This window comes from Lottia gigantea, assembly GCF_000327385.1.
Source record: "Lottia gigantea unplaced genomic scaffold LOTGIsca_17, whole genome shotgun sequence".
Lineage (NCBI taxonomy): Eukaryota > Metazoa > Mollusca > Gastropoda > Lottiidae > Lottia > Lottia gigantea.
The window spans coordinates 3,134,164-3,150,493 of record NW_008708133.1 but is presented as its reverse complement, the minus strand read 5'-3'; positions in this window follow the sequence as shown (position 1 = coordinate 3,150,493).

Below are 16,330 nucleotides of genomic sequence, written 5' to 3'. Positions count from 1 at the left end.
TACCATAGAAGACCATACAGAACAATGACAAAGCTTTACACCAAATTAAATTTCTTTTGTATTGTCAATGATTATGTTAATAATTCGTATACCATTATTTTTTGAAGGTTTTTTGACTGTGATTTAACTATAATTTGTCATCCTTCAATCTGATGTCTAAATCAACAAAATCAATATGGTTGATAACATACTGAAATCATTGTTCGACCTGACGTTTTACATTTTAGGTACTCATTGGAAGGATCTGGACACTAGAGATCTCCATCGAAGTTGAGCGCTTGCAATTTGTCTTATATTTATGATTTGAAACTATTTTCAGTGGGTAGTTTCATTCAGAACACTAGTAAAACAATTGATTTCTATACAGTCGATGGAAAGAAATCAATTATTTTAACCAGAAGATTATTCTCACCAAGTTTACCATGGGATTATTGTGGATAACGTGAAATGGAATAATTCTTTTAAATTTAATTCATTAAGAGTCTACAATCTATATTGTTTCATTAAATGGAGCTATAGATGGCCTTATCTTCAATTAAAGTCACATTGTACAGTATTCGTCAGTATGTTATTCTGCATTCCTTGCAATTGACAAATGGTATCATGGAAGCATTTTTAAAATGCTTCTTATTGTAGCTTTAAAGTCTTGCTTCACTCAAGTTGTTTTAGCATTGTTCCAATAACATCAGACTCGAGAATAGAATAACACAAGCTTCTATATAACAAATTAATTACAAGTTATCATTAACGTTAATGAAAAGACTGTGGATTGTCTCGCTGAATTAAGCTATAGACTGAACCAACCCAGGATTTGTCGTTTAATCAAGGGGAAATATCCGGTTATAGGAAAATAAATTGTGGTTTCATTAAAGAAAAGATGTTCATAATTCTTAGAATCGCAGACATTTGTTTCCTCTACATATATCACCAGAATCTATTTATAATCTGAAATAATTCCTATAGGACAACGACCACCAGAATATAGAATAGGTACGTCCTCCTACACAGTGTTCCTTTTTGGAATTTGTCAGGACAGTCTCTTTTAGTCATTATTGATTTTTTATAATATTATCGCCCCAAAGTTACTTTTTATGACAAACGCAACGAATTATATTATATTGTTGTACTGAAATACTCTTATATAAGGATTAATGGTGCAACTATTATATGCTTACAGCTGTAGTTTAATTAGTGTCGCCATATTATTATTCATCACGCTCCATGATGAGTGGAAACACAAACTACAATCGATGGCGTTAGCTGTTGATTATTGAAATAATTCACTGGGAAAACTTTCCTCAAAGAAAGATAAAGACTCGAAATTGCGCTTTGATATTTCTAATTATCTGCAGTATAATATTTAGATTTCATGCCTTCACCAACCAATCAATGATCAGAGATAACGTCAAAGGGGGGATAACACAATTGTCATGTTTTCTCAGACTCCGGAAGCCAGCTGAAATAACTCATCTGAACGTCTGTTCTCATCTGATACTTTTAATCATATCTTAAAATTCGTTAGAAATACAACAGAATATAAGACTGCTTCAAACTTCTGTAATTTACTTCTACCCTTAAATGACCTTCAGACACAGTGCCTTAGTACTAATTGATTTACGATTGGCCATGTATTATGGCGACCGGATAGGCTTGCACTGGTTATAGACCAATTATATTACTGGGTGGATCACATTCAACACATGGGAGCTGTTGCAGCCTGCAAATTTTTAGAACGGAAAAAACATAATGCGTGACTACAAACTTTGTTTTTTTCTTTTAACTGTGTATTCTGTATTTTGTTTATTGAAAAAATGAAAGCCTGTAATAACAATGGTAATATTTCTTCAAGCAGAAATGAGACGTTCTGGCTCTTTGTCTACCTCTTGTATTATAAATACGATGTTATCATAATATTACTAATTGGTATCAATATACTGGTAATTAAACATAAGGTGTGACATAATAAAAACATAATATATTGTGGTATAACACAGCAATGGTAGTAACTAGGAGAGCCCTGATTAATTATGCTTTGTCATTATTGAAATTGTTTGAACCAATAATCACAATAAACAAGGTATTAGGATATATTATTGAACATTGACTATTCTACTTTTCTGAATAATATTTTAATGATGTGACATATTTTTTCAAACAGCATATTATTGCGTTTATTTAGATGGAAAACAGAATTTTATCACTGAGTGTTGAACGTACTTTTAGGGCAGCAAGTAGTGTGAAAAGCGTTTTCTGTAGTGCCATGTATTTATGTTGAAACTGTACTGTATAAATAATTACAATAAACGAAACAAATGTAATAAGTATAGCATGTTAATTTAGATCAGAGAATGCTGCGTTTTCATCTACGTGAGTATATTAATTCTGACACTCAATTTGTTGATTGGTTCAGGGAATATTGTCACGTAAGTCACAGCTTATAATTGAATTAGTATATATGATAAAACACTTGAAAATTTCTAACGGTGTTGAAATTTCTTTTTTCTTTTTATGTAAGAAAAATAAGTAAAGACATTAACATTCTTAGATTGTCTCATGGTGTTATATTCATAAATATCAAATTTTACAAAATAGAATGTTTGTTACAGAATGTTATGGTAGGTTGAAACAATATTACCTTTATACCTCGCTGTTTACTTCAAAACTATAACAAACCCGGTAAATAAATGTTATGTATAAGCAAGTGTTAAGTAGGCCTGAGTTATAACAGACACATATATATGTAAAAAGTAAACTGGGGATGGTCTAGGCCGAAAGTTGCCTATCATATTTATTCAAAGGCTCATTTGCATTTAAGCACCCGGACAAAAGCATATTAACGGTGTTGGAAAACCAAGCCGTGCTTTCCAGATGTTCGTTTCCATTTGCACATTATTCAAGACAATAAATAGTCAGTTTCAAACAACACAAATGGTAACGAGTTTACTGGTCACTCTCCTAATGCAAATTGAAAGTAGGAACTGTAAAGAACTAATCAATATGTTTAACCAAGAGTTTGGCACCTTTCAAATAAAAATAAATTTATTATGTATCACCACGCAATTTTCATCGCTTCAGCTTAATTGCTTCCATAAATTGTTCTCGAGTACGGTGTAAAATATCACAATTTCAAATGGAAACTCGAATAAATACTTCTTTTATTGCCTGTTGTTTAATAAAGAACAATACATGAATACCAACGAAGTTAATTCAATCCCGTGTTTTTGTATTGGGATCAATGTTATATTGTATAAAGGCAATTACACATAATAAAATGTGTTTAATGTTTCTGTCTACTTTGTAGTATGAAATCCTGAATTGTTTCCAACTACTATATTGAGTAAATCTAAAGAAATGTTCATGACGCTTTCCATTTCGTTCAAATGACCAATTGTAAATAAGTTGGTTTTTTGGACACGCTTTAAGTATTATTACTTGATGGAACTAACAACCTGGAATATTGCACCTCCATTTCTTTTGAAAAAACAAAATTGTTTTCTAATAAAATAAAACTGTCACAATTAAATGTATATACACGCTCATGTGCCTGTCTGCCTGCCTGACTTTCTGTTTGTCCACAATTGTTGTGGACACGATGGATAGCTGGTTTCTTGACTGATTTTGACAACATTTGGTGAGGATATTTGTATTCACCCAAGGATGAACCCTTCTAAATGTGTTGTGAACACGATATAGATCTGCTTTTTGATGGATTTTGATGAAACTTGGTGTGAGTGTTTGTAATAACCCCAATAATAAACCCAATTGAAAATAAATATATCTAAATATGGATTATTGCCCTTGTTCTGTAAAAAAAACACACTTGAAGGCACAATTCTCGACAGATTTTAAAGAAACTTAGTGGATTAATTTATTATTACCTAAAGATGAACCCTAAGGAAAGGCAGAAAATCGCCTCAGGATGAGCCCTATCGCAAATCACAAAAGAGTCTGTGAATAAAGTTCTTGTCGTATAGAATGTTACTCTCGGAATGTTTCTTTTTCTGATAGCTCTTGGAAATGTGGACGGTCGGTCCGTTGGTTCTTCGGTCCGTCAACATTTCTTGTGAACACAATAGAGACTACAGTTTTCAAATGATTTTAATGAAATTTGGTGTGATCCTTTATATTGATGAGATCTTGGTGTAGTTCGAATTTGACGATATTTCGATGAACGGTTTTTGAGTTATTGCCCTTGACTTAGGAAAACCGCCTCAAAATTTGTTTGTGAACACAATAGAGACTACAGTATTCAACTGTTTTAATGAAATTTGGTGTCATCATTTATATTGATGAGATCTTGGTCAAGTTCGAATTTGACGATCTTTCAATGAACGGTTTTTGAGTTATTGCCCTTGATTTAGGAAAAACGCATCAAAATTTGTTTGTGAACACAATAGAGACTACAGTTTTCAACTGATTTTAATGAAATGTGGTGTGATCATTTATATTGATGAGATCTTGGTTAAGTTCGAATTTGACGATCTTTCAATGAACGGTCTTTGAGTTATTGTCCTTGACTTAGGAAAAACGCGTCAAAATTTGTTTGTGAACACATAAGAGACTACAGTTTTCAATTGATTTTAATGAAACATGGTGTGATCAAGTATATTGATGCGATAATTTGATGTGTTTGGATTATTGATATTGGTTTTTAAAAATTAAAAATAAATAACTGGCAGTAAATATATATATCAATGAATTCAAACTATTAAAATTTCTTTAATATGAGAAAATTCATACTTTAGTCACTAAAGACTGTTTTATCATTTCTGACAGCTACCAGTGGGCGTATGTTACCTTGCCTGGCAAGCTATCTTTTATATTGACTAAAACACATCCAGATTAAGGCATGCATTATCAATGGCGGTGTTTCTGGTATCTGGTAGATATATGAGTATTTAATGATGAAGTTTATCAAGAGTTGTTATCAAGAAGATAAGTAGGAAGGTGAACCAGGTTTCTAGTCAAGATTTATAAATATTGTTTCAAGATTGATATATCAGCTGTCTCATCTGATCGTTTTTGGTTAGGAATGCCTGAAATTCTCAGTGGGTTCTAATGACTATCTTTAGAATAAGTACCATCTCTATTGTCCATTCAAATAAAGGAACCCACAGCACAAGGGTATCACGAGATGAGAAAAAGGTTTTCCGAATCTATGGGTTAGCTTCCATGAGCATAATATAGTTATCTTTCTAGAATTACTATACAACAGTAAATATTGTCGGCTGGAATCTAATCAAGGATAAAAAAATTCTTCTTCTGTTCACACAAATAGGGAAACAAAAAATCTCTAAAGAGGTCATAATTATATGAAATAAAATACATATATGTAATTGGATTAATAATAATCTGAAATGAAATAGTTATGTTTTGAAACGTGACAACATTCTCGAAATATTACAGAAAACACATGACGTGGTCACAAAACATTTTATCGGCCGATTGTATTAATGTCTCTTATATTGACAAGTTTCATCCTATCATTCTCTATTCAAGGATTGGGGCGTTCTGCTTGAAAAGATTTAAGGGTCGATGTAATATATAGGGGGATGTTATTGTGTGTTACTGAATAGATTCAAATAACGGAGAGAAACATTTTACGTGTTTGGGCATAAACTGTTTTACGTACCCAGTCGATGCTATTTTGTGAAAGCTTGTATGCAAAAGTAGATTTTGGTAAGTAAACTGTTTATTGATATGCATCGGGTATTGGTATTCTTTATCACAGACAAACTTGAATAACGAAGACATATCCATCATTTTTGTTCACATATACAAACATGTGGAAAATTATGCCAACAATAGGTTTAAGTTAGATTAAATTTCACCAATTCGACACAACTTGGTTGGTTCGGTGGCAAGTATATAGGATCGAATAATTATATAGTTCAAAATCGAGCTAACAGTGGAAACACAGAATCTGGGTAACTTTCTTACTATACATATAATATTTGAAATAGTTGATTACGTATTAATATGAACATGTTTTATGCTACGTAGCCTTAGACATACCTTATTATACCTTTGGTCTTAATGATATCTTTCAGTCAATATCTTAACATTAGGTCAATATAATTCTGTTTAAATACATATAAACTTGTCAATTATGTAAATAATAAGGTCTCAAATGTAAATATAAATGTTGAAGTGTAAATAATTGTATACAAGAGAAGTATAATGAGTTCGTTTGTACATCTCATTTAATTTTGACACATGAATTTTGTCAATTTCTACTCCAGCCTACAGGATATTAAACTCATGTGTTTGAAGGCCATGTTAAATATTTTAACTTTAAAACGACTTAAACTGAAAGGTCATTGATCATATTGTTAAACATCCACAAAATATTTCAACGTTTCTTATGAGGAACACTGTAGTAGGGGTAAAACTTCAATAGCATTTTAAAATACGACAATAATAGCAATAGACATACCCTGTAATGATCATATCGGTAAACGTTGTTTGTAAGAGTAGTTAAGCTGTGCATATCTGTGAGTATTATTTGTTATCAAGTAAACTAAACAAGTTCTAATCAATTTTTGGTAACCTATAAGGTAAAGTGAAATAAATTAGTTAACCTAAAATGTCAACCAAGACACAAAATATGTATGAAATATTTCTTTACCAACTGAAGAGGACAGTGAAAAAATTACCGTTTAAAATTGGTGATGACAAAAGATGTATTTAATTTGGACATGACAAAAGGCGCATTACGTTCGATCATTGCAAACCAATATACAAATTACAAATTAGTTTCGGCTACGGTAACGTTTCCACCTATATAACTAGGCATTCTGAAAGAAAAGGTAAGTTTTACGTCCTAATCTTCTGAAAGAAGATAATAGAATCTTTTTCATGGATACTGGCTACCAGCCTTGGTGTTCTTAGGATAAAACTGATAAATAGGTTTTTCTCCCTGTTATCAGTATTGCAAAAAGATGGGTGGAAATTATTAGGATTCGGAAGATGTGCCCACTGTGTCATAATTTACACATATTGTTTGTAAACAACCGGATATAAAAGGGTTAATGTAATGATATATTATTTTCCAGGTAACTGATTAACTGAAAGTCATAAACGAAATATATGACATGAGATAATAAATTATAGTAACTCTTGTGTAACTTTTTTCTGGATTGCAATACGACAGAATGGCTGGAATAACAGAGGTGAGTTATTTCTATGTTATGTGGGTGTGGGTCGTGAAATGAATGAATACACGAATTTGTCGTTGCGAAATGAATGCACGAATTAATGGGTAAATTGAAAGTTGTAAAGCAGATTAGAATAGATAGCACCATTCGAGCTACATGTATATTAGGCAACATAAGAAATTAACAATTATAAAACATTTTAATTTATTTGAATAAATTGTTAAATTTGTATTATTGAATATACAAGTGTACCGTTAGAGATTCAAAATAGGATTCCATCCCAATTGATAGGGGACGGTTCAAGCTTCTATTGCACCATTTCTATATCCGATCCGACGTCTGTGAGTACTCATGTTCCCTTAGCATTGGTACGATGATTATTCACATCTAACCGTTGTTTGAACAATCCCATATTCTCGTTTTAAGAGACTGATAACTCCCTTGGCACACCATACGTCACCATTCGATATATCAGGAATCTCGTAATATTTGGAGTAAAAGGACGGTGATTGAAAATGGCGACCTTCATTGAATACTGGAAACTGTTGCAGATTCGCCCTAACCCACTTGTCGATCAGTGATCGATGTGGAACTTGACAGAAAAGTACTTTCACGTGTCCTTCATATTCATAAAAATTTCAGAAAATTCTAACGCGTCCTTCCATTATAAAAGGAGGCGTACAATTTTTTTTTATTCTTGCTCTGAAAACTATAAATGCTGTTTGGCACTATGACAACAACTTAACCATGAACTTTGAGATTTAAAAAAAAGTAAATTTGGAACTTCAAATTTTGCGCTAGTTATTCAAACATTTTCCGGCAAAATGTTGTTTGAAGGAATATAATTGGTAGAGAAGTAAACCCTCTAAAATCAAAATTAATGACGAGAATATGGGACACATGGTATACTATTAGTGCTGCAGTTCTTTTTTAATATTCCAGCAAATATTATGTTTATAATAGATAATAAGATTCCAATTCGTTTCTTCAAGTTATTACGGTGAATTTGTGGTCATGCACTGACAATTCCGATTTTACACCTTTTAAAGTTCCTAGGGGGTCCATAATTGGCAGTAATAAATTTCAAAAGATACTTGAACTGATGTCACCTTGTAAATACATATAATGGGATAACTTTTTACTCCTGATTGGCGAAAAGCGGCGCGAAACATTTTATTTTCTTTTCCAATTCACAATTTGTGAACTCACCAACCATAAAGATGTCTGATATGTAACGTTATTTCGAGCAAAAGAAACCTTTCGTCGGAAAGTGGGAATTTTGATAGAGTCACTCCGAACCGACATATTTTTCTTACCAAGTTACCAGACCTCCTTTAAACTACAAAAAGCTGGTTCTTCTGCTGTTATTTTTGGACAGATCGCAGCCAGCCACGATCTGGTTTTCTTTTTGACGTACAGAATCACATCAAACGTAAATATCGTGTTCTGAAAATGATACTAGATTCTTATGTTGTTTTAGAGCACCATCTGCCTTATAATTTATAATGAAATAACTTGAAGTTAATTAATGATTATCTTATTATAAAACTGATATAGTAATGATGATGTGTCGTAAGTTGTAAATGACATTACATACTGTAATTAGCACTGTGGTCAGATATAGATTATATCTGTTATTGTAAATTATATTTACGCCGTCTCTGTGTACGAAATTCCCGTCGGTCACTGGAAAAGAAAAGAAAACGGCATTGAGAAATGAAATATGTAGTTGAAACCAAAACAAAAATCAAGTTCTATGTGAGGTAAGGGTTGGCGAAATGAAATTACTGACTAAGAATTTGCATTTGCAGAAAATATAGTGGTATAATGGTAACTACAAAAATATCCATCGTTCCGAACATATTGGTTTCAGCAGATCAGAGGTACTTAAGTATGTTTAAAAAACCACACGTTCGGAGATGCAGAAAATCCTTACAAAACAGTTCCTAGTTTTTCCGTGTCTACTTAAACTGATAACTGTCAAAATAACTTATCAGAGGCTGGAATAGAGACAGATGTTTCGGTCTAGTAAATTATACGCCAACCCTTCATTTGGGCACGCAATACGAAACCAAAGGTGTCTACTGAACGGTTTTTCTCCATAGTTATTTTACTTGGTTCATTCTCCCTTCTCTAAGCATCCTGTAAGTGATTATTTTCTAATGGATTTGACTGTAGACATCTAATTTAACGAACAATCGTCTTGTGATATCGTCTGCTATTCATTCTCATGATGAATTGATCAATTGAGGTAAATTTCATCTGCGCATGCGCGAAGTCATTAATTGGAAAACGCACGAGAATTGAGTGTTAAAAGTAAAGCAGTGTATTTATAAAATATAGTGTATATCGCCTACAATATAGTAAATGACTTTTAGTATACAGACGAAGTGAAATATTAAGATTTAAGACTATGTAAATATGAACTATTGGATTATTCTGAAGTGACAACAACTTTATATTATCAGTTTTCCTCAAAACGACGGACATTATTTCCTTGTTGTTGTTTACCTGTGAAATAATGGATATATACAACTTTATTTCCCTCCTTGTTTTTACCACTGTAATTCTACAGGTAAGAAGTTTCTTATCAAGTTCAAATCTGGGGAAAAGAGATTTGAATTTAAAAATCAAATTGTTAAATACATATCTGATAATATTTGTATTCAACAAAGTTTAAATATTGTGTCGATATTATCGGTATTAAACTCTGTTAACGCTGATAAATAATAGAATATCTTATAGAAAATTTACATCTGATTTGTTACTGACCAACATTGTATGTCTAGGACAAAGAATAAACTCAATAATATGGGTTAAAAACGAAGCTGAAGTCATACGGTCACTCATTAGAAGTATAGAGAGAAATGACCAAAACTGTGTCAGTTAACCACCTTCAAAACGATGCTTTGTTTAAAATGTCACACGACAAGTTTATAACAATATAATTGTACTTTACTTTACTTCTTTCCTTATAAAAATACTAAGAAAATTTTCTATCCACTTTGACCCTCTTGACAAGAACAAATATTTTATTTTCTGTTGACTAAAAACACAGTGAAGGATATGGGCAAATATTACAATTCTATCCAAAACGTGCCCAGTTTATTTTTCAACTTGCTGAAATGTCATTCATGTAATTTGGACGAAAAATATAATCACTTTTCATAACGAATTACCATACGATTGGGAGTTTTGTCATGATAGCCCAAGGAATTAATTTCGTTTCGGTACAGTTCAGTTGAAAGAAATTAAGCTTGCCAAAACAAACGAAATTAATGAAAAGGTAGCAGATAATGAAATGTATGTTGTTATCTTTGTTAGAAATCTGTTTCTCCCGAATAAAATAATTTCACTTTAATTTGCTAACATGATTGAGATTAACATATGGTGCAAATATGAAAAATTTCGTTCATTTTTCTTGAACAGCTTCATTTATTAGAAGTTGAAGCCAATTCTTTTCATACAGATATAGTTTGTGTTTATAAAAAAAGAAGTTGTCAAACACCAATTGAATTTCGGGACTTCCTGAGCAATTAAATTTTGATGAATAATAGGCAACGTCTATGGGGTGTACAAATGAAAAAATATTGAGTTGTTTACAGACTTCGCTCGAAATCACAGCGTGTAAGAAAGACTTGTCAAAATTTATAATCTTCTTCATGTTTGAGCTACTGGACTACATTCCTTGTAAATCTTAAAGTATTTGCGTATCTTTCAGAGACCTTACAGCAAATTGACTTTATTGACAATAACTTGAACCAGTTGTAAATCTAATTGCCCGCCTTAAAAATAAATTCATGTTTAAACAAAAAGAATAAAGAGAGAACACTGGCGTCATATCCTCTTCTCTCTGACAGACATTGTGTGTATTACGTCACAACAATTGTAGTAGTACGACAGTATAATTTGTGTATTATGTCATGAGTCTCGGTGTTACCATTGTAAAGTTTAAATGATGAAGTATTATTACAATGATTAAGCACAGGCTATATACTCAGTAGGAAAATAGGGATTATTTGTTCACCCTCGGGTGGTACGTGATAAGTCGCTTACTAATAAATTTAGATAAAATCACTAGCTGATGAAAAGTACACAACCAAACCTGGACAATCACCCAATTGTCTTTTTGTATGTCTTCTGACACCTTTTTTTAACGGGAGTGTCACTATTCAATGCATTACATGTATTAAATTGAATATCTTATATGATTCATTGAAATATTTGTTATGAAATTTAGTGATGTTTTGATCTTGTAATGTCTTTAAAAGGTAATTTGCAATCTTCAGTTTTGCACAATTCTTCCCAATTTATTTGACACGAATTGTAATTCCGGTGCAGTTAATGAACCATATCACCTCCACAACAACAACAACCCAGAAATCTGAATTCCAATATATTCCAATTTATATGAACCGCGCGTGCTAATTGTTTAATTCTAAAATTCCTCATCATAATCGATGATGTCATCAAAAGGTATGCACCTGATGTGAGAGATATCAAGTTCTAATTAATTGATTTACGATGTACATCTATGTAGTTTCTTCAATGCTATTTCATCCATCATATGGCACAAACAGTTAAAGATTAAAAAAAAATCGTGATTCAAAATCGGATTAAATTTCTGGAGAAAAATACCTTTCCTGCTTATACACAGTATTCTCAAGATTATCACGTTTTTAACTTAATTTCGAATCAATAGAATTATCTTCAAAGCAGCATCCCGTTTTGAATAAAATTGCCAAGTTAAGGCATCTTTGCATATTTCCCTGTTTAAATATTTCATAAATTAAAAAGGGGGTTGGGCTTTATTGTCGTAATACATGTTGATGTCCTAGTTTTTATTGATGATATTCAATTTTGTAAAAGAAAAACTGTGGTGGCGAGGTTTTAATTATGGTTTTTAATTTCTGACAGATAAGAGTTGTGTCCCTTTTATGTACCATAGTTAATCAAGCATAATAAAGCTGTCTTTGACTCTCGATTAACATGACACATTTCCTTCCTCAACATTTTTTTATTCTAAAATCGATTAAACATCAAAAGATAATGGATTGTTATAGACAAGGATCTATATTCTGATTGTTCTAGAGGTATTAAGATTAGAACATGTAGTTTATAAAAGAGCATTAAAAGAATCTTAAGATGTTTTGGAATTTGTTTAAGACGCGTTGTTGAAATATATTTCTTTTGAAGCCCACATAGGAATGTGGACGCAGATATACCTACGAACAATTACTGTAGATCTTACGGAGGTGTTGAGTTCAGTTTGAGACACATCTAAGCTGAAAGTTGAATTTGTTAAGGATTTGTATAGGATTCGCCCGGGTCCTTTTTTTTTTATTGAGTATGCGTCTGAGTTTAAGTACACATTTAATGGCAGCCTTAAACTATACCAGGTTCCTTCAAATAGTGGACAATATCCACGCCAACATGCAGACAAAATTTCCAGTAGAAAAGAGTTGGATAGAAAATGATCATAGTTTTCTTATATTGTCATGACCTGCTGTACACAAACAAATTTAACAATTACTGTAGATCAACACAGATTTCATCCATGATGACCACCTTTACTATGTTAATCTTACTAAGATATTACAGTCAGGAACAGGCGTAGGTGCCAGTGAATTTGAGTTAGTGGGGAAAGGAAAACATAATATCAAGCACACGTAAACCACCTTTCCGACGATACCCTTAAGTCAAATTTTGATAGTTCCGAAAAGTTAAAAAGATGTGTCGAACAAGACTAATTATAGATAAGGTTTGGTATATATGGCAAATGCTATGCGCTACACACGTTGATCTGTTCACATCATCAGCGCTGGTAGATACAACACCACAACCGAATATTAAACAATACTGAAGCAGTAACATAGGAAAGAAAAAGTATCATGTTTATTATTTCTATAGATTGAAGATCAATTTCGATTGAAACTTGAATAAAAGTCAATAGGGTACTGAATGACACTTGATCGTCAATTTTTATGGTATTTTTTATAGGTTTTATATATATATACACATACTTTATTAAATATAACAGCTTATTATTAAATAATAAAATCTTTTGATCACCTTTATTGCCTCTTACAATAGCCATTAAGATGATGTTCAAGATGTTTTTATCAAACAAGTTTATAAGATTAAAACGACAAGCTTGTAATTTTGTCAACAGAGTTCAGAACACTTTATGGTTGTAATATTGATGAACTGTATTACAACAAAGAAGTGTACGTAAAAGGAGTCTGCATGGTATTGAATAGAAATTGATACACAAAGAGCACACCCATCATACTGCTCATCAATCAAAAACTATCGTCCAACTAGGCATCAAGGGGAGATAAGTTTGAAAAAACAAATAGCCTACTGTATGTATTTGCCATTTCAAACACTTCGGCTAATCGAAATAATAGTTTTAGAAATTTAACACTTTTTGGCAAGAAATTGTGCCTGAAAAATTATCTACAAAGAGTGCACAAGGTCATTACGTCAGTGTCAATGAAGCTGCAATGAAGGGAAATGATTAGGTTTGTTTTGATGAAAGTGTCATAATGAATGAGATCACTGGAAATTAGGCCACAGTTGGCATATCCAACAGTAATAGTTTTATTTAAATGATGAATTTGACGCAAAATAGTTATTTAGTTAATTACGATTCTGTGAATATAGAGAAAGGACAGAATGATAGAATTGTGAAATTAAAATATGTATATTTCTACAAAGGTAGGTTGATCATAATAATTCTTTGAAAACTCCAAGGTTGAATGAAGTTGAGATAGCTTTAAGGTTTTATCTTTCCGCAATCTCTAAACAATACTATCCAAGTACTAACACGATCCGACCCCGCAAAACGAAACAATTCACTTGTTGTCCATGTGCGGTATACTTTTTGTTTATAAACAGTATGAAATAATATAATTGGATTTTATTAATTTGCGGACCATTAAGTTGAAGCTATTGCCGCTGACAAGCCTTGTCCAATACAGGGGTTAATCTAAAGCTACGAATATATGTGTACTAAAACTCAAAACGTGATAACATGTGTACGTACGATGATTCCACAAAACCGTCATTGTATCAAGTAAACCGACCGATATTGGGTCAGTAAAAGTCCCCTGCAGTAATGATGCCAAAAACGGAATATAGCTTCCCGTCGACGTCCGCAAGCGTAAAAATCGCTCACTGAGCCATACGTTGCGCTTACGGAGGTGTTGAGTTCAGTTTGAGGACACATCTAAGCTGAAAGTTGAATTTGTTAGGGATTTGGATAAGATTCGCTCGTGTCCTTTTTATTTTATTGAGTATGCGTTTGAGTTTAAGTACACATTTAATGGCAGCCTTAAACTATACCAGGTTCCTTCAAATAGTGGACAATATCTACGCCAATATGCGGGCAAAATTTCCAGGAGAAAAGAGTTGGATAGAAAATGATCATAGTTTTCTTATATTGTCATGACCTGCTGTACACAAACGAATTTAACAGTTTCGAATTGCAATTTTATACAAAACTTAATTATATCCCCTGAAATCGCTTGCATGTTTATTAAAATGGCGCGAATTACACAATTTCAGAGACAAGTTTTACAATATTGTCAAATTAATCCGAATGTCTATGGAGAACATGGTTAAATTGTAAATTTTAATTCAATTTACATACCTCTTTCTGAATTAATGTTTATTATTCCGTTTGATTCCCCAAATTACCATCAAGAACAGACGATCGATTTTTCCGGAAGTTAAAGAATTGCCACAAGGGAGATAAGCGAATATAAACCACAAATTGGTTCATCGAGCGTGCAATAAGCAAATGTTTTATTCATTTAATTGTGGACTATAGCGTGTAATTCATTTCAATAATTGATAGATAAAATTAGGCAGACGGACACAACATGCGATTGTAACTTGTTATTTTACACGTATTTCTTGTTCCTTACATGTTAACATGCCAGTAACCCTGAATTTCTAGATAGTATATATAGATTATCTATAGTACAAAAACTTATCTTTTCTTTCAAGATTCGCTTAACAATACATTTATGTAGATATTTCGAATGCTGAGAAATACACTTACAGTCAATTTGGACCAACCTGTCACTGTCTACAATGGGATTGACATCGTCAATGTTACTTGAAAACTGCTTCAGTAAACTTGCAGTTGGCTGATAAATAAGTTAAACCAATTAATGTTGATCGGTAGTGTTCTATCATCAAAACCATCTGTATAAGTCAAGCAGTGTGGTGCTAAATATAAATTTATGAACACCTCATGGAACTTCTGAAATAATGTATCACCTTTAATATACCTTCATTAGAATAAATTGGATTATACATCTGATGGTAAATAATTTATAGTTCCCTATTGTCATTAGACGGTGATTGGGACTGTTCTTCAGTATACTCAATTGATTTACAGTTGGTTTCTGTAATTTGAAGTTGATGTTTCTGGGAAACTTTACTGTCTTATTGAGATATAAAACTTATTTATTTTATTATACACTGTTGACCTAACTTATTTTATTTGGTAGACACGTTACAGCCTACTCTTAATGATTAGTTATACCATCATTTGTCTAGGATTGTCTTTGGTTTTGTTTATTTTAATAGTTATATAAATGAACAACATGGGGATGGCTTAGTTATAATATTAATAATACACTGAATAAGCTTTACATCACTTTGGTCAGCACATTGTTCTTGTGTTCGAACATTTCTTCGGAAAAGAGAACGAAGTGGAAATTTAATTTCATGTTTCTGGGATCAACTGCAGATGCCTCAAACCAGTCATATCGAGAAATTAAACTACAGCTGTACAGGCAATTGTATTGTTACAGTAACTGCTAAGGATGATATAGCAACTTATTGGCGATTTTCCAGTCGTACTGCTGAGTGCTGATTCCTCAACCTAAATGTTTTTTGTGGACATGCAAGCATATATTTTTCGTCCGTTCAGCTATCAATGTTTTCCTTAGGATTCTCTTGTATGTGTTGTTTTAACCTTAATATGATAACAAAACCAAGATGAAAAACATTTCAATCAAATTACTTTTCTGAGTTTATTTTTTGATAAAACATTTGTCTAGAATTCGAATTAAATTGAATATTAGATAAATATTATTATATTTTAAAAGTTGGCAATTTCAACCCTTTTCTAAACTTTCTAAAATGTTTATGATAAT